This window comes from Podarcis bocagei (genome assembly GCF_964188305.1).
Source record: "Podarcis bocagei genome assembly, chromosome: 1".
Classification (NCBI taxonomy): domain Eukaryota; kingdom Metazoa; phylum Chordata; class Lepidosauria; order Squamata; family Lacertidae; genus Podarcis; species Podarcis bocagei.
Window position 1 is genome coordinate 79,305,298 of NC_138125.1, and position 18,795 is coordinate 79,324,092.

An 18,795-nucleotide genomic window follows, 5' to 3' on the forward strand; every position below is an offset into this window, starting at 1 on the left:
TGTGATACTTGATGGGTGACATCAGCAGCACACCAGTCTAACCCTTTGGTAACCCTGTGTACTTTTCCAGCCAGAATTCCATCTATCAAAATTCCATCCATCTGTCATGGATGCTCTAGCCGAGATTCCTGAATTGCAGGGGGTTAGACTAGATAGCACTTGGGACCCCTTCCAACGCTATAATTATATGATTCTATGAATACATCTGTGATGTGTGCATGGATGAGAGGAGCTAGGCAGAGCAGACCAGATGGTAGCAAGGAGTTAAAATCCATATGTGGTGTAAACTGGCCATATCAGCCAGTCAGTTTCATTGCCTTCATCCGTAAAAAGAGCAGAGCTCCGCCCGCTGCAAAAGCACCACCACAAAGCGCACAGATGATGGTGCTGTCTGGGCAGGACTTTGGGGCAGAGTCCAAGGCTGCACTCAGCAAAAAAGGAAGGAGGGCCCCTAAGCCAAGCGGGGCTGACTTGCCACATTTTGAATACACGCTACCATACACGTGGGCCCCGAGAGACTATCAAGCCTAGAGTCTAAAATTACCTAACTGTACCACTGATCACAGAGCACTTTATAAAAAGATGCACATTTGCATTTTAAATCCCAGGCTATTCAAATAAAAGCAGATAGCTGGAGAAATTTTAAGTAGCCACTTAGAAGCATTACAGCATCCTACTCAGACTCCATTAGCAAATGTTGGGAGTTATTCAAGGGCATCATTCCTTGCTTCAAAAAGCTTAGTCTCTGAAAAGCCATCTGGAAGCCCATTGTAGAGCACAGTGGGAGATGCAGAGGACAGCAATAACTTGGAGCTTCCCAGACAACAGCAAAGCTATATTAATGTGCTATGTTCTGCTTCTGTAGATAAAGGTTCTTTAATGGAATGGATGCAGAGGTGGTCTCTGATTCAGAGAGATATTCCTAGCATTGCAAAACAATGCCATCCAGCACAGAAAATTCATCAAGGTGAAAGTCGGCCCCATTATAAAAGTATTATGTATTAAAATCTTCCCAAACGCTCCACGAAAGACAATGCAATATAGGATAATAATAATAAAAAATCCATCATGATAGCTAAGTAACTAGTCCAATTGTTAAACAAATCTCCTAATGTTCAGCCAAATATACTGTCCTGTAACTTAAGCCCTTTTATCTCTTGTCCTCCCTTCTGGGACAGAAGAGAACAAGTCTTTGCCATCTTGTGTAGGGTACTATCATGTTCTCCCTCAGTCTTCTCTTCCTTCAACCTTTCCTCATAGGACTTGTTTTCCACTCCACTGATGATCTTTACTGCCCTCCTCTGAACCCATTCCAATTTGTCACAATCCTTCTTAATGTTCTGTGTCCAGAACTCAACGAACAACTCCAGATGGCATTTAACTAGTGCAGAATAAAATGAAACTGTTACTTTTTGTGTCTTGGAACCTATGGTTTAATGCAGTCTAAAACCACATCCATTTTTTTTGCAGCCACATTACACTTCTGACCTGCCTAACACTAAGCCAAACCATTGCTTAGCCATGGGTAGTATGGGAGCAGCAGGGCCAGGGAAAGAGTGAAGCAGCTCTAATTTTCCACCCAGGCACCAGCATGCTTGCTTATTTTTACAATAAGCAATCGTTTGGCTTACTGCTAAATGTGAAACAGACCTTTGAGCATTGTCTTCCAATCAGCTCTGAATCTACCCAACTGTATTATCACCTAGACCACATTTAACCACTGTTGATTTGCTTTCTGTGATAACAAATGGACATGGCACAGCTCTCAAAAGAAATGCACAAATGATCACTAGAGGAAACAAGCCAAGACAGAGACTGCAAATCAAGTGAAGTCATGACAGCTCCCCTCTCATGCAAAAACCTTTAACAGCACACCATGTGCAAGAATATGCTGTAGCACTTCACACACAAAGACACAGAAAAGAGCAGTTCCTCTTTCTCCACCTACTGTCTTTCTGATCTTCAGCCAGCTCTCTCCAATAATGGTCATTTTTCTTCTGACTCCATCCAGGAAGTGTCAATTTGGCAATGACCATATGCTGACTGTAACGAGTAATTTAAAAAAGGAACACTGAAATCTGATATTTTTTAGGAATACACAATGTATTTTCTTCACAACCAGAGAAATCGAGAGCCATGCAATATCCTTGCATTTTTGGCATAATCTCAGCTGCTAAAAGCAGAGATTTCCCATGCATTTTAGGTGGTCACAAAAATGGTTGGAAACATATGACTCCAACACTTGCTATTCACTTTTAAACTGTTGTAACTTTCAAACTATTTAAAATTTGTCCAGATTATATCTCTTCAAGTGAAAGCGACATGCAACCACACAATCGCACAACTGCACACAGAGGCATTATTTTCTGATGAAAAGTTTTCAGTCTTTATAATAACAAAATGCTGCGCCACTCCAAGTGATAGGCCACTCCTACCCCAGCCCATGAAGCCCAATGGAGCAAAATGGTACCATGGATGAGCATTGCTTCCTCTATGGCTGGAAGTGAACTTCTGCCTCAAGTCCTCGTCTCCCAAGCTTTACACCCCATCCTTGCTCAGAGAATAGAGACTCTTAAAGGGTACTTCATCTGCACTCTGTGGCCTCTTGCTCAACATGATCCCTGTATTGTTGGGCAGGCATGGTACTGCAGGAGGCAACTGGGCTTAGGGAAGGGAAGGGTGTTTGTGAGGGTCCTGACTCTGGCTCCACAATCTTAGCTCTGCAGGTTCAGTGTTAGAGGCCCTGCTCAGCTCTTCATCAGCCACACACTTGACCAGCTCATCCTCCACATCCGTCTCCATACACAAGACTGGGACCATGATTCCTAATAATAATAATCTTACTATTTATACCCCACTCATCTGGCTGGGTTTCTCTAGCCACTCTGGGCTGCTCACAGCATACAGTGGTACCTCGGGTTAAGAACTTAATTCGTTCTGGATGTCCATTCTTAACCTGAAACTGTTCTTAACCTGAGGTACTACTTTAGCTAATGGTGCCTCCTGCTGCCGCCGCGCGATTTCTGTTCTCATTCTGAAGCAAAGTTCTTAACCCAAGGTACTATTTCTGGGTTAGTGGAGTCTGTAACCTGAAGCGTCTGTAACCCGAGGTACCACTGTATTTAAAAACATCAAGCATTAAAAGCCTCCCAATACAGGGCTGCCTTCAGATGTCTTCAAAACGTTGTATATTTCCTTATCTCCTTGACATATGAAGGGAGGGTGTTCCACAGGGAGGGCGCCACTACCGAGAAGGCCCTCTCCTTCATGCTGCACAGGTGTTTATCTTCCTGGCCCATCCTTTTCCACTGCTGTGGCCAAAGACATCTCATCGCATCACGTTCCATTTTTATAACTTCTGAGGCTTCCTTCTTAAATTGTAAGCTCTTTCACATGCCCTTGGAGGCTAGGAGAAAGTATTTGTTCTGTGAGCGATTATGATCACAGGATCTTTCACTGGGCTAGAGTTACCATCACTGTGAGCAATGCATTCAAGAAACTGCTCAGATTTTTTTTCTGCAACCTGAAAGACATGCTTGCTTCTAAAATAAGCTAAAAGTTATGCTACAGGGTTCCAACAAATATTCTGGTCTTGCTGCCCAGGGCAACCGCTCAACCATACTAAGTTAAGCTATCCAGCTTCATCTTTTTCACTTCATACCAAAGGAAAAAGAGAAATAGTCATTGTCCTTTCATGTGGGCTCCCTATAAAGTTGAAATGCACTCTCAGATATAGCTAGCAGACCTGTATAAATGTTTGGCTTTGATGATGATGATGATGATTACTTATACACTGTCCATCTGACTGTGTTGCCCCAGCCACTGTAAGATTAGACTAAACAAAAATTATGCATCTCTAGGGAGAGTTTTCATACTTAATAGCAACAGAAAGAGGGGTGATCTACTTTGCATATAATAATCGGATACTGAATATTAATTTCCCTGCATACCCAAGCAAGCAACACCACCTTTCTAGCAAAAACACATTCTGCTAATTTGTCTAACCTGGGTACAATTTCTGTCAAAGGTAATAGGGCAGATAGGAGTAATTGGGTTGGTGGTGGTAGAACACAGAACTTAGATAAACACTGGCCATGCCACAATTTTTAAAAAAAGAATTGCGCAGTTTCACAAAGGCAAGACACATATCCTCCAACATTTCTCTGATGAACATAGGGATGTCTATTATTATTATTATTATTATTATTATTATTATTCCTCATCCATCTGAGTGTCTTGCCTCAGTCACTCTAGACGGCTTCTACATTATGAATCTAGGCTGCTTTGAGGGAAAGCATGGGAAACTGGCCTGTGGTTTTAAAATTTTAAGTAAGTTGCAGACGAGAAAGGGATTGAATTGCATTTGATTTCCAATAAATGGACTCTGTTGCCAGCTGGGGAAGATGACATTTGTCTGTTGGTTGCAATTAAAACAGTGGGAACTTATACTTAATTAAAATTGAGAAGCCATGGGGAGCAGCAAAAGAACAGCTTAAAAGTATAGTGCTCATGCCTGCATGTTTAGAAAAACTGGAATGATTAGATTAGCGCCTGTGCCAGGGTGGCATACAAATTCATGAAGCTTTCAGTAAGCTCACTATGTCTGACACCTTCATGGCTGTCTTTTCAGTGCAAATGCTGCTCTCTTTAACTGTTAACTGTTCTTAGATTTTTTAGTTCCTTCTTTTTAATCAGAATTGTTGTTTAATAGCAGCTGCTTATTTACTCTTTTTAAACTGCTGCATCTAGGTGCTTTCATGAACTATCAACATTTATTTTATTACAACTTGTTGTTAGGTGCCTTAAGACCTCACAAGAGGTATTTTTAATGCACATGTCAGCAATCAAAGATAGCATACGAATAGGCCTGCAGCCTGCAAACAAACCCAAGGGGAGAAAATACTATAAAGGAGAAAAATTAAAAGTTCTCTTCCAAATGCCTGGGAGCCCTCTCTCATTACTTCCCATCAGTTTTCTCTTGGTAATGTTTGCAATATACAGTATGCATGAATACACATAGTATTGCTACAATGGCAGTCAAAACAGTCAGGCCCTATTGTATAAACTGTAGGTCTGTTTCACTACATTTAAAAAATAATAATCACAAATATTCACATATACGTGCGCGCGCGCACACACACACACACACACACACACACACACACACACACAAAGCCGGACCAAGGATCTTCTAGTGTCACATCTTATTTCTCTACATAGTCAAACCATATGGTTACACATTTCCCAGTATTAATTCAAGCTGTATAAAAGATTTAAACAGACAATCTTGTCTACCTGCATTTAAAAATAATCAACAACCGGCCCACTCGCCCCCCATGCATTGGAGCCTATAATAGATCTGAGGCGATTTTCAGCATAAGTTTATGATTTTTGGAACAAAAGCAAATGCACTAAACATGCACTCATGTTCTTTCTCCCTCTCTCTCTGTCATTAAAGATGTTCCACATGAATCTGTTCTCCCCCCCCCCCAATACTGCAGCCTTTATTTTAGCTTCCACTAAAATTTGATGGTTTGTTTTTATATTATGAGCCTGCCTCACACTGAAAACTTCTTTATGTCTCCTTTTACTGGTTATGCAGAGCTAGCTGGAAATAACACATTTCATTTGCTGCCAGACCTTCTCTCTTGTGTCTCTCCCCTCCACCCTCCCCGGTTTATGTTATTCTATTACCTTTTTCTTTTACTGATTATACTGCATATTCTGAAGTAAACAGGAAGGGTGAACAAAGAAAATTGCTCTCTTCTTTGTATACTTTGAGATCAGATAATGCAGGCTGCTTCCCCATGTAAGACAGGATATAGAATTTGAGCCAATGATTCCTTTATCCTTTACAAGCCCAGTTTAGTCAGGGTGAACACATCCTTCATTTCACATAATGGAAAACCCATGGGCCCAAGTGATGCTCTAGAGAGGCCTGTGCTACATCTCAATTTGAGTCAAGCTGACTCCACTCAGGTTCATGGAAATGCTTTCACTGGGCCAGTCTCTACTCCACAGAAATAAATTGGTTCCCATTTGGGTTAACACTGTTTCTCCAAAGCCAAACAATTGCTTCCACTTGAGATTTCTTTGCTATCTTTAGAAAACCAAGGAACAAAAATAGAAAACCAAATTTTGTTAATATTTGTTTCTTTTAAATCATAGCCTCTTGACATTTGAAACTAAACTTGGTTTCGATGTTCTTCTCAACACTGTTTATTTAATTCACTTTACTACACTGAGACTAGTACTGCATGTTTTCATTATCCATCTCCAGCTTGGACTACTGCAATGCACTCTATGTGGGGCTACCTTTGAAGATGACTCAGAAACTACAAGTAATCCAGAATGCGGATGGTGACTGGGAGCAGCTGCCGAGACCATGTAACACCTGAAAGACCTACATTGCCCCCCAATACATTTCCGAGCCTTAGCCCAGTTTACCTGAGGGAGCGTCTCCACCCCCACTCTGAGGGCCTTCTGGTGGTTCTCTCACTGCGAGAAGTGAGGTTACAGGGAAGCAGGCAGAGGGCCTTCTCTGTAGTGGTGCCCACCCTGTGGAATGCCCTCCCATCAGATGTCAAGGAAATAAACAACTATCTGACTTTTAGAAGACATCTGAAGGCAGCCCTGTATAGGGAAGCTTTTTAAGGTTTAATGTTTTACTATGTTTTTATATATGCTGGAAGCCGCCCAGACTGGCTGGGGCAATCCAGTCAGATGGGCAGGGTACAAATATTCTTATTCTTATAATCTGCTGTTCTTCTACAGGTCTCTTATGTCGACTTCATGCACCTCGTATCTACATGTGTAAACACAAGCAGGTATACCACTACAGTGGTACCTCGGGTTACAGACACTTCAGGTTACAGAAGCTTCAGGTTTCAGACTCCACTAACCCAGAAATAGTACCTCGGGTTAAGAACTTTGCTTCAGGATGAGAACAGAAATTGTGCTCTGGCGGTGCGGCAGCAGTGGGAGGCCCCATTAGCTAAAATGGTACCTCATGTTAAGAACGGACCTCCAGAACGAATTAAGTTCTTAATAATAATAATAATAATAATAATTTATTATTTGTACCCCGCCCATCTGGCTGGGCCTCCCCAGCCACTCTGGGCGGCTTCCACAGAAACCAAAAACACTAAAATATCATACATTAAAAGCTTCCCTGAATAGGGCCGCCTTAAGATGTTTTCTGAATGTCAGGTAGTTGTCCATCACCTTGACATCCGATGGGAGGGCATTCCACAGGGCGGGCGCCACCACCGAAAAGGCCCTCTGCCTGGTTCCCTGTAGCTTCGCTTCTCGCAATGAGGGAACCGCCAGAAGGCCCTCGGCGCTGGACCTCAGTGTCCGGGCAGAACGATGGGGGTGGAGACGCTCCTTCAGGTATACTGGGCCGAAGCCGTTTAGGGCTTTAAAGGTCAACACCAACACTTTGAATTGTGCTCGGAAACGTACTGGGAGCCAATGTAGGTCTTTCAAGACCGGTGTTATGTGGTCTCGGCGGCCGCCCCCAGTCACCAGTCTAGCTGCCGCATTCTGGATTAGCTGTAGTTTCCGAGTCACCTTCAAAGGTAGCCCCACGTAGAGCGCATTGCAGTAGTCCAAGCGGGAGATAACTAGAGCATGCACCACTCTGGCCAGACAGTCAGCGGGCAGGTAGGGTCTCAGCCTGCGTACCAGGTGGAGTTGGTAGACAGCTGCCCTGGATACAGAATTGACCTGTGCCTCCATGGACAGCTGTGAGTCCAAAATGACTCCCAGGCTACGCACCTGGTCCTTCAGGGGCACAGTTATCCCATTCAGGACCAGGGAGTCCTCCACACCTGCCCGCCTCCTGTCCCCCAAAAACAGTACTTCTGTCTTGTCAGGATTCAACTTCAATCCATTAGCCGCCATCCATCCTCCAACCGCCTCCAGACACTCACACAGGACCTTCACCGCCTTCACTGGTTCTGATTTGAAAGAAAGGTAGAGCTGGGTATCATCTGCATATTGATGGACACCCAGTCCAAACCCCCTGATGATCTCTCCCAGCGGCTTCATATAGATGTTAAAAAGCATGGGGGAGAGGACGGAACCCTGAGGCACCCCACAAGTGAGGGCCCAAGGGTCTGAACACTCATCCCCCACCACCACTTTCTGAACACGGCCCAGGAGAAAGGAGCGAAACCACTGTATAACAGTGCCCCCAGCTCCCAACCCCTCTAGACGGTCCAGAAGGATGTTATGGTCGATTGTATCAAAGGCCGCTGAGAGGTCCAGCAGAACTAGGAAACAACTCTCACCTTTGTCCCTAGCTCGCCGGAGATCATCAACCAGTGCGACCAAGGCAGTTTCAGTCCCATGATGAGGCCTGAACCCTGATTGGAAGGGATCCAAATGGTCCGCATCCTCCAGGCGTGCCTGGAGTTGTTCAGCAACCACACGCTCAATCACCTTGCCCAAGAATGGAAGATTTGAGACTGGGCGATAGTTGGCCATACTGGCCGGGTCTAAAGATGGTTTTTTAAGAAGCGGTTTAATGACCGCCTCTTTCAGCGGATCTGGGAATGTTCCCTCACAGAGGGAAGCATTCACCACCCCGCAGAGCCCATCGCCCAGCCCTTCCCGGCTAGCTTTTATAAGCCAGGATGGGCAAGGATCAAGGAGACAGGTGGTTGGTTTCACTCGTCCAAGCAGCCTGTCCACATCCTCGGGGGTAACGGATTGAAATTGATTCCATGCAACTTGACCAGACAGGGCTCCAGCACTCTCCCGCCCCAGCCCTGCTCCCACGGTGGTGTCTAGCTCCTTCCGAATATGAGTGATTTTATCTGCAAAAAACTTTGCAAAATCGTTGCAGGAGATCTTGGGGTCTTTACAAGGCCCCGATGGTAAAGGTGGTTCCGTTAAATTGCGGACCACCTGAAAGAGTCTCCTGCTACTATTTTCTGCAGATGCAATAGAGGCGGTGAAGAAAGTCTTCTTCGCCGTCGCTATCGCCACTTGGTAGGCTCGACGTTGAGCTCTAACCTGTGTCCGGTCAGATTCGGAGTGAGTTTTCTGCCACCGACGCTCTAGCCGTCTCAGCGATTGTTTCATCGCCCTCAGCTCCGAAGAAAACCACGGGGCTGTCCGGGCTCCATGCAATCGGAGAGGGCGCTTCGGAGCCAGACAGTCGATAGCCCTGGTTAACTCCGCATTCCAGCGGGCCACCAGGGAATCAGCTGAAAGGCCATCAACATGGGATAAAGCATCCCCTACCACTCTCTGGAAACCATTTGGATCCATTAAGTGGCGGGGGCGGACCATCCGAATTGGTCCCACCTCCCTGCAGAGGGGAAGGGTCGCGGAGAAGTCCAGTTGCACCAGGAAGTGATCTGACCATGGCACTTCTTTGGTTTCATTTTTACTTAGTGTCAGATCACCCACGTCGCTAGAGGTGAATACCAGGTCTAAGGCATGTCCATGACTATGAGTTGGGCCCAACTTATTCAGGGACAGCCCCATGGAGGCCATGCTTTCCACGAAGTCCCGAGCGGCCCCTTGTAAGGTCGTGTCGGCGTGGATGTTAAAATCCCCTAGGACGACCAGGCTAGGTGTCTCCAGGAGAACATCCGCCACGACCTGAAGCAGCTCGGGCAGGGAATCCTTGGTGCAGCGGGGAGGTCGGTACACCAAAAGGAATCCTGTACTGCCCCTATTGCCCAACTTCCAGAACATGCACTCAGAGAACTGGGTCTTCCCAATAGGACGCCTGGTGCAGACTAATGACTTCCTAAAAATCACTGCAACCCCCCCTCCCCGCCCACATGACCTGGGTTGCTGTGCGTAAGAGAAACCTGGTGGGCAAGCGGCAGCAAGGACGGGCCCATCTGTCTCATTCAACCAGGTCTCTGTCACACAAGCCAGGTCAAATCCTCCATCCACAATCAGGTCGTGGATGGCAGTGGTTTTATTCACCATTGACCTGGCATTACACAGCAACACCTTCAGGTTATGTGGGTTTCCCCTGTTGATTCCAGTATCCATCTGGTCAAGGCCAGACCCGGAGGCAGGGATAGTCTTCAAACAACGACTAAACCTGCCTCCTCGGTAATGACATGGTCTGGTCTTAGCGTAACTCCGCCTCCTGCCCATGATCACCGAGATCGGATGTCCCAGCGCTTCCCCCCCTGTGGAACTTGTCCCAGCCATCGTGTTGGCTGGGGCCTCACTCCCAGGCAGCCCTGATCCCGCCCCTTAAAAACAAAACACAAACTATACAGAACCAATAAAACAACAGAAAACAAAAACAGAACAATTACACTAAAATTAATCCCCAACCAAATATCCATTACACCCACCCACCCCCAGCAAGAGAAAAAAGGAAAAAAAGAAATACAAATTTAAATTGCCACCGACTGCTTGAGGACATTTTAAAACACATTGGAACAGGGAAGCAATTGCAGAACACTTCCCAGCTTCCCCAAAAGTTTGTTCCAAATAAGGGCCTGGGCCCCGCCCCCTGGGCCAGTTGGAGAAGGCCCTGGAAGGGAGCAGGCCCTGCAGTCCTCACCCAGCCGATGGTCCGAGGCTTCCCTGCAGCAGGAGTCCCTTTATAGCTGGGAGAAAGGGCCTGGGCCACGCCCCCTGGGCCAGTTGGAAAAGGCCCTGGAAGGGAGCAGGCCCTGCAGTCCTCACCCAGCCGATGGTCCGAGGCTTCCCTGCAGCAGGAGTCCCTTTATAGCTGGGAGAAAGGGCCTGGGCCACGCCCCCTGGGCCAGTTGGAAAAGGCCCTGGAAGGGAGCAGGCCCTGCAGTCCTCACCCAGCCGATGGTCCGAGGCTTCCCTGCAGCAGGAGTCCCTTTATAGCCGGGAGAAAGGGCCTGGGCCACGCCCCCTGGGCCAGTTGGAGAAGGCCCTGGAAGGGAGCAGGCCCTGCAGTCCTCACCCAGCCGATGGTCCGAGGCTTCCCTGCAGCAGGAGTCCCTTTATAGCTGGGAGAAAGGGCCTGGGCCACGCCCCCTGGGCCAGTTGGAGAAGGCCCTGGAAGGGAGCAGGCCCTGCAGTCCTCACCCAGCCGATGGTCCGAGGCTTCCCTGCAGCAGGAGTCCCTTTATAGCTGGGAGAAAGGGCCTGGGCCACGCCCCCTGGGCCAGTTGGAAAAGGCCCTGGAAGGGAGCAGGCCCTGCAGTCCTCACCCAGCCGATGGTCCGAGGCTTCCCTGCAGCAGGAGTCCCTTTGTAGCTGGGAGAAAGGGCCTGGGCCACGCCCCCTGGGCCAGTTGGAAAAGGCCCTGGAAGGGAGCAGGCCCTGCAGTCCTCACCCAGCCGATGGTCCCGAGGTACCACTGTATTGAGATTAAACTTTATGGACTAATTAGTTATATGCAACTGAACAAAGGAATAAGTAACAACTGGAGTTATGAACACTGGGTTGGATTCAGAATGCCCCTTCCCTGAACTGAATGACCCCCTTCCATTCCTGGAAGGGAGTCAAATCCTGCTAGAGGAAAGGGGGATGGAGGCAATTTTCATGTCCTTCATGTCACCTCCCATGCTGTTCAGGAGGATCTCCCAATCCTCTGTGGCTGCAGGGGAAGGGGAAAATTGGGAGGGGGTCAGAAATTGGTTATTACGATGAATTTACATTTTAAGATTCGGTTGGAGGTCATTCTGTTGTAAGGGTGTTACTTGGGAGTCTTTGGGAAGGAACATTTGAGGAAGGGCCTTGAATCTTTATTGCAGAAAGAAAGCAGGCAGGTATCCCTCCATAGGGACTTCTCACACATATGGATGTAATTTGGTTCTACGTTTCTCCACATGAATCATATTAATGAACATTGACTGGAAATCCATTATGATGAAAGGAGACATATCTTCAATATAAATTCAGTTAATCCTACTCTGTATTCTCTGTGGTCCTCTGTCTCTGCCGAGGCTCCTACAAGCCAGTCTGAAATGAGGTGTCAAGCCATGACACGGTGCTGCACTAGATTAAATATAAAAATGGCACCTAATCCCCATATGAAATGTTACGAGCGCTACAATCTCCAGTGCTTCCTTACCCATCACTACTATTTCCTTCAGAAAAGGAACAAAAACAATCTAGTTTGCTGTACAGTACATCTGTTTCCTTACTTTCAGTAGTATGCAATACCAAAATAAAGAATCGTAAAGCTACAGGGGGAAATGGATTGCAAGGCATCACTGGTTCACCAAAGTTCAGTCATGGTGGAATAATTCTAACCTTTGTAAGAAGATGATTTCAGCCAATCACTTTATTGTGCAGCTGATAGCCACTGTTAATATTAAATAAACAAGTTTTAAAATATGAAAATCCAAAGAAAGTCTAAGAAAAAATGTGCACGAAAAATTGGAAATACAATTTATACGAAACCTAAAATCTTAACTTTTATGATGTCAAAGTGATAATGATGGTTGTCACATAATTTAACAAATTTGTAAACACTGCATGCATAACAAGCTACTTTTGAAATTATGATGGGATCAGAGGTATTAAACCATATTTTCAGTTGACAAAATATTATCAGTCAGGTGCCTAAAATTTACGCAGCACAGCATATAGATGTTTTTGAAAAATGAAAAATGACCACCCTTGCAGGCATGATTACAACATAATGAAATGACATAAAAGGAGAAAAGGATGGAGAAGTCAAGTGGAATGGACATATCAGTTTAAACCTGATACAACAAACAACTTGCTGTGAAAAGTTTGCCATTATCGTAGGCAAACTTTACATGTTATTGGAAAAGAAGCAAGAAATAGGGAAGGTATTCCACCACAGATATGAAATCTGTCTTCCAGTGAAATCTCGCAAAATCTTCCCTTTAAAAACTGAGAAGCCATTGTCTGGGACCTGAGGGCCTGGAAACAGATCCTCAAAGAATAATTTCTTAGGATAGCAAGAAGGGGTCCCAAAATGTAATGTACCCTTAATTTATCTCAGCAATTGGGAATAAATAGAACTATAAGCCCACTTTATCACTCAGCTTGCTAACTTTGTCAACATGCCTCTAAATAAGGTGACTTATTTTCCAAATATGCATTTTAGGAATTGCCTTCAGTGATCTGCTGTTTTGAAAAGGCTGTGTCAATATTCTGTCACATGCCCAAATTGTGGTGCGTGTGACTGATTGGGATGGCAACATGCATAAGAATGGTTGCTTCAAATGTTGTTTCAGCAGCAGTCAACATCAGAGTGAGCCTTAAATAAGAGCAAAGGAGACTGTGATTCCCCTAGGACTTCTGAGATGGAGTTCTTGCAGTCAGAGGAGGGCAATGTGACCTCCTAGAGCTGGAGCAACACTGGCACAAAGGGCTCCTTTTGCAACAGAGTTTCTGGATTAGCAATAGATAGGTAGCCGTGTTGGTCTGCCATAGTCAAAATAAAAAAAATTCCTTCCAGTAGCACCTTAAAGACCAACTAAGTTAGTTCTTGGTATGAGCTTTCGTGTGCATGCACACTTCTTCAGATACACTGAAACAGAAGTTGCCAGATCCTTCTATATAGTGAGAAGGTGGGGAGGGGTGTTACTCAGAAGGGTGGATTAGCAAATACATCTGGGGTTGGCCCTGGAGATAATTCCCTCTCCCACTTTGAATCTGCAGCCTGAAGATGTGGTCTGCTCCCAGGATCATAACACATGTAATGGACTGTCATGTAATGCAGAAGCAAAATATGGTGATCAGCTCTATGTACTGAGAGCCAGTGTGGTGTAATGGTTAGAGTGTTGGACTAGGAGAGCAGGGTTCAAATCCCCACTCAGCCATAAAGCTCACCTTGGACCAGTCATCTCTTATCCTGACCTACCTCACAGGTTTGTTATGAGGATGAAATGGGAAGGAGAAGAACTGTGTACACGACCTTGAGATCCTCAGAACATAAAAGTGGTATGTAAATTAAATTAAATTAATATTACACTGGCAGATGAAGTCATCATGCAGAGACCATTCCTCAAGATCCCTCTGTGATAAACAGACCAGCCTTTGGTATTACAAAATGACTGCGTAGAACCATACAAAGCCTTGGTTATTGTTCCATAACATTAAGTACAGTGAAATTACAGCATGCTTATGTACTACATACTGCAGAATTTGACATTTTCACTGCTAATGTCACCCAGAGCTTAAGGCTTTTCCCCAATAAATCAGGCAAGCCCTTTCCCTCTATGTTCAGACAAGGTTAGAGGCTTATGAGATTTATTTTACGAAGCAACGTCAAAATTGTAACATATCATCTGCACTTATTGAACAATTTTTAAAGTTCATAATCTCACAAGCCAAAAATTACATAAGCAAGCCAGTTTATACACCATGTATGCACCTTACATCTACTGTTTCCACAAAAACTACAATGTACAAAAAACACATTTGCTTTGTTATACATAAGCTTGAAAGCTCATGGCTAGACTGTGCTTATAAAAATAATAGAATTGTGGAGTTGGAAGGGACCCCAAGGGTCATCTAGTTCAACCCCCACAATGCAGGAATTTCAGCTAAAGTCATCCAACCTCTGCTTAAAAACCTTCAAGGAAGGCAATTCTACCACCTGCCGAGGGAGTCCGTTCCACTGTCAAGCAACTCTTACTAACATAAAGATATTCCTGATGTTTAGTCGCAATCTCCTTTCTTGTAACTTGTAACTGTTGGTTCAGGTCCTACCCTCCAGAGCAAGAGAAAACAAGCTTGCTCCTTCTTTCATGTGGCAGCCCTTGACATATTTGAAGATGACAATCATATCTCCTCTCAGTCTCCTCTTCCCCAGGCTAACCATACCCAACTCCCTCAACTGTTTCTCGTTGGGCTTGAAGTTTATACCATCCTCATGGTAGAATGCTACACTTGTTGGATTTCTGCCTGACATACAATTAAAAGCACATGAGGCCAGAAAAAGGATGGCAATTCAGTTTACATCCCTCCTCTTCTACTAAAACTTCTTTCATTTCTGGAGCCCATTATCCCTACTAGGTAAAAATATGTACACTGATATTTATTTTCAATAACAATCCTGAAATAGCAGAGTTCTCTCTTAAATGCCGTTAAAAAAACTTACTTTCGGTGCATTTTTTCTTGTGTGGAAAGCAAAGAGGAATTAAAGTGTAATGGACTCTCAAGCTCACCATTTGACATCTTGTGATCTAACTCAGCCTGCTAATAATAAGCCTAGGTTTATGAGGCATGGAGCTGTTTTTATATATCAGCCTAGCTCCGTCAGCTTACACAGCTCTTCCTTCACCTCTGCTGCCACATTAAATCAATTGTCTTTATAGGCTGCTGTGGCCTGAGCAAGCAATGGGCTCTGAAGGTGGGGTGGGGGAGGGAAGGGATCTTAAACTTACAGAAGGGGAAAGATAGGGCTTAGCTGCTTATCTCAATTTCTCTACTAAAGAAAACACCTGACAAGAATAGTACAGCATAAAGTTCATTACATCAAGTGCCTCACCTGAGTAGGACTGCTGTCCGAAACTATGTTTGGCCTGAATCTGCAATTTGGGAGGCCTCAATCCACTACAGCCTTGAGATACAATTAAGGACTGCCATCTTCATCTCAGCCAGGCAAGACTTTGATAAGCTGAAATGATATCCTCAGGCAACAATCCTAAAATCTCCTCAGTCTCTTAATTTGTTTTGGGGTGGCAGTACAGAGGGATCCAGGCCTGACATGCCAGAAAGAGAGCAATAGTGAACACCGTGTGTCCCTTGGCTATGACTGAGGATAACTTGGGGTGATTGTTGGGGCTGGTGGTCAGAAGCATCAATGACACAGCTATTTCAATTTCATGAGGGTCTGAAAATGGAGGGAGATGTGCCCCCTTGGCCCATTGCTAAAGGTGGCAGTTAATACAGAGGGCTGAAAAAAAAAGTATTAAAAATCACAGGGCAAAAAAAAATCCTGTTCTTTGTGGACTAGATTCGTTTAGATTCTTGAGTCTGAAACAGAACATTTCAGTCAGCACACAAGTCTTTTGTGAATATAAAATATACAGAAACAAGCAGTACAGTTGTTGGGGTTTTGGTCCCAAACATGGAAGACACAGATTATGCTCTCTGAGTGAAAATTACACAGTGCTATGGTAATTTCTACAACAGAATCAAATTCTGACTCTATTGGGATTTGCCTCGTAATTTACAATATAGTTCTGATGAAAATATACTAGATGTAGGGCCAAGAATTTGACTGATCATTAACTATTCATTATTTCCAGCTATGTAACCTCTTTGACAAGTCCCTTCAGACTTCACATTATTATATAATGTCACACACCTAACTTGTGTTCCTGTCTTTTTCTGTGAGAATGTAGACCATCTGTTACTCAGAGGCACACATAGGCCTTGAACTTTTGAAAAGCTTTTTCTTTTCTTTGTTTGCTTATTTTTTAATTTGGTAATCTTAATCTGGTAATTCTATTTTCTTTTTCTGTCATTGTGAGCTTCTTAAGAGTTAAGGTAAAGAAAAGGAGTACTGAAATATTTACAAATAAATCTGCTTTCTTTATTTTCATATGCAGATTTCAGAGCTGCACTAGAAGCAATGGTTTGGTACAGAAGTGAAAATTGTCACTCACAATTCCAATATACTTAGATCTGTTGTTGTTGTTGTTGTTGTTGTTGTTGTTGTTGTTGTTTTTAAAAAAATGGAGTACAAACTTTAAACATTGCTTTTCTAACTCATGGTGAATTGCCATTGATTTGCTTTTGCTCTTCTGTCTCCATTCTCCACTGGGAAGCTGGTAGCTGGCCAGTGAAGTAATAACTAACATCTCACATAATCCTCTCTAACAAGCTGCCTCTTCCACAACCATTCATATGACTAGCACTTTTGAAATATCTTTTCCACACCGTGCCCCTGACATCTAGACAGATGCAAGCATCTTGGGATTTTCTTGGCTTGGAAATAGCTGACTTGCAGCAGCATCTATAAATTCTGGGTTGGGGTGGTGTCAAGAAAATGTGTAATGGATATCAAAGAAAAGTAGGCTCGTTTCTGTACCAGAAGCCTTAATCCTCTTTCTAAAGTGTTCTTATTGTGGTCTCGCATGCTTTCCTAAACCATTTAAGACACTTGCTGTGTAAACAGTCTGCCTTACTACTATTGTCTACTTCTTGTCGTAAAATGTTCCAGGAAATATGCAACGATGGGATAGATTTATTCTCATTTTACGCTCGATTCAATTTCATTTCCTCCAACCTGTCCTTTTCACTTTGTTTTTTGCCAACTGATCTTTTTGTCAAAACAGTATCACAAATTATGCATACACACATATGGTTCAGATAAGGAATTTGGGGGGTGCTTAGCTCTCACTGAGGTGAAAACCTGTCTCTGGGTTATACTATTTCTGACAACGGTTGCCTCAGTCTATACCCATCCTTCACCATGAGGCATTTAATATTTGATCCAATATTATATGTGTTAAAACAAATTTCAGTCAATAGAGTAGGGTGGGTCCCAAAAACAAATACAGTGGTACCTCTGGATACGAATGGGATCCGTTCCGGAGCCCCGTTCGCATCCTGAAGTAAACGTAAGATGCGACTGCGCGTATGTGCGGGTCGTGTTTCACCGTTTCCGCGCATGCACATTATGTCATTTTGAAGTGCAAAAGTTATATGAGAACTGGCTGCCAAATGCAATCTTGGTCAAACTCTTCTATGAAATCTTAGAAATATGCATACAAAGTAAAAAACAACAACAACCAAACACCAACCCACCATTTTGAAAACCTCAACCACCCCTTCAATGTATGCCAAAGCTGAACAATGGTGTTCCCTGCCCGCAGGAATGCAACAAGCTATATACGTACAGCTAATGCCAATTTAAGGGACGCGGGTAGCGCTGTGGGTTAAACCACAGAGCCTAGGACTTGCCGATCAGAAGGTTGGTGGTTCGAATCCCCATGATGGGGTGAGGTCCCGTTGCTCAGTCCCAGCTCCTGCCAACCTAGCAGTTCGAAAGCACGTCAAAGTGCAAGTAGATAAATAGGTACCGCTCCGGCGGGAAGGTAAAAGGCATTTCCGTGCGCTGCTCTGATTTTGCCAGAAGCGACTTAGTCATGCTGGCCACATGATTCGGAAGATGTATGCCGGCTCCCTCAGCCAATAAAACGAGATGAGCGCCACAACCCCAGAGTCGGCCACGACTGGACCGAATGGTCAGGGGTCCCTTTACCTGTTTAATGCCAATTTGAAACAATTTTGTCAACGTTCCTCAAGTTAACTTACTATTGAGAAGAGAAATACTTTTTTTCCAAAAAGAAAAACTCCCAAAAAGAGAGAGATAAGCATAGGCCAGCATTAAAAGAGCTTCTACCTTCTGCAACACATGCCGTCTGAGTCACACCTCCAATTAAATTTCCAGAATTGGAAAATTTGGTCTTCTTGCTGAAAATTAATGTCACCGACCTGACATTTGGTAAATTGAGTCTTCTTGTAGAATTCCTCACTTGCTGCCTTTCTGTAGTACCCTGATAGAGATTCCTTTGAAAATTGAGCTTGTCAAGTCAACTCATTCACTTTTGAATGATTGTTGGAATGTGTGCTCTCTGAATTAATTTGTTGCACTTTTCCCCATTTATTTTAGCCATCTTAAGAGTTGATGCCACTAGGGGGAAAAGCAATGATAACTCACTTCCTGTACAATAATAGGTGGTATCATAACCCACAAATGATGGTATTGCCTTATGTATTTATTATGCATACATACATGTGCATCTATCTGTATATCTATAAATATCTATGCCTGCCAGAGTCGCTTGCAGAACAGATGTCAGCAGACATGAAATGAAATCAGAAAACCAGATGAAG

The 18,795-nt window shown here is 44.3% G+C and overlaps 1 protein-coding gene across 8 annotated transcripts in view; it reads right to left on the reverse strand.

Annotated features, from left to right (window-relative positions):
- The window catches only part of TSPAN4 (tetraspanin 4), a 508,885-nt gene that overhangs the window by 279,883 nt on the left and 210,207 nt on the right, over window positions 1-18,795 (reverse strand). The window contains exon 1 of one of the 8 annotated variants that reach the window (XM_081203214.1): window positions 15,437-15,852. The exons of the other annotated variants lie outside the window; for them this stretch is intronic. The gene's annotated coding sequence lies outside the window, so the exon portion shown is untranslated. Of the gene's footprint in view, window positions 1-15,436; window positions 15,853-18,795 lie in introns of those variants that run through there. 8 annotated transcript variants of the gene reach the window in all.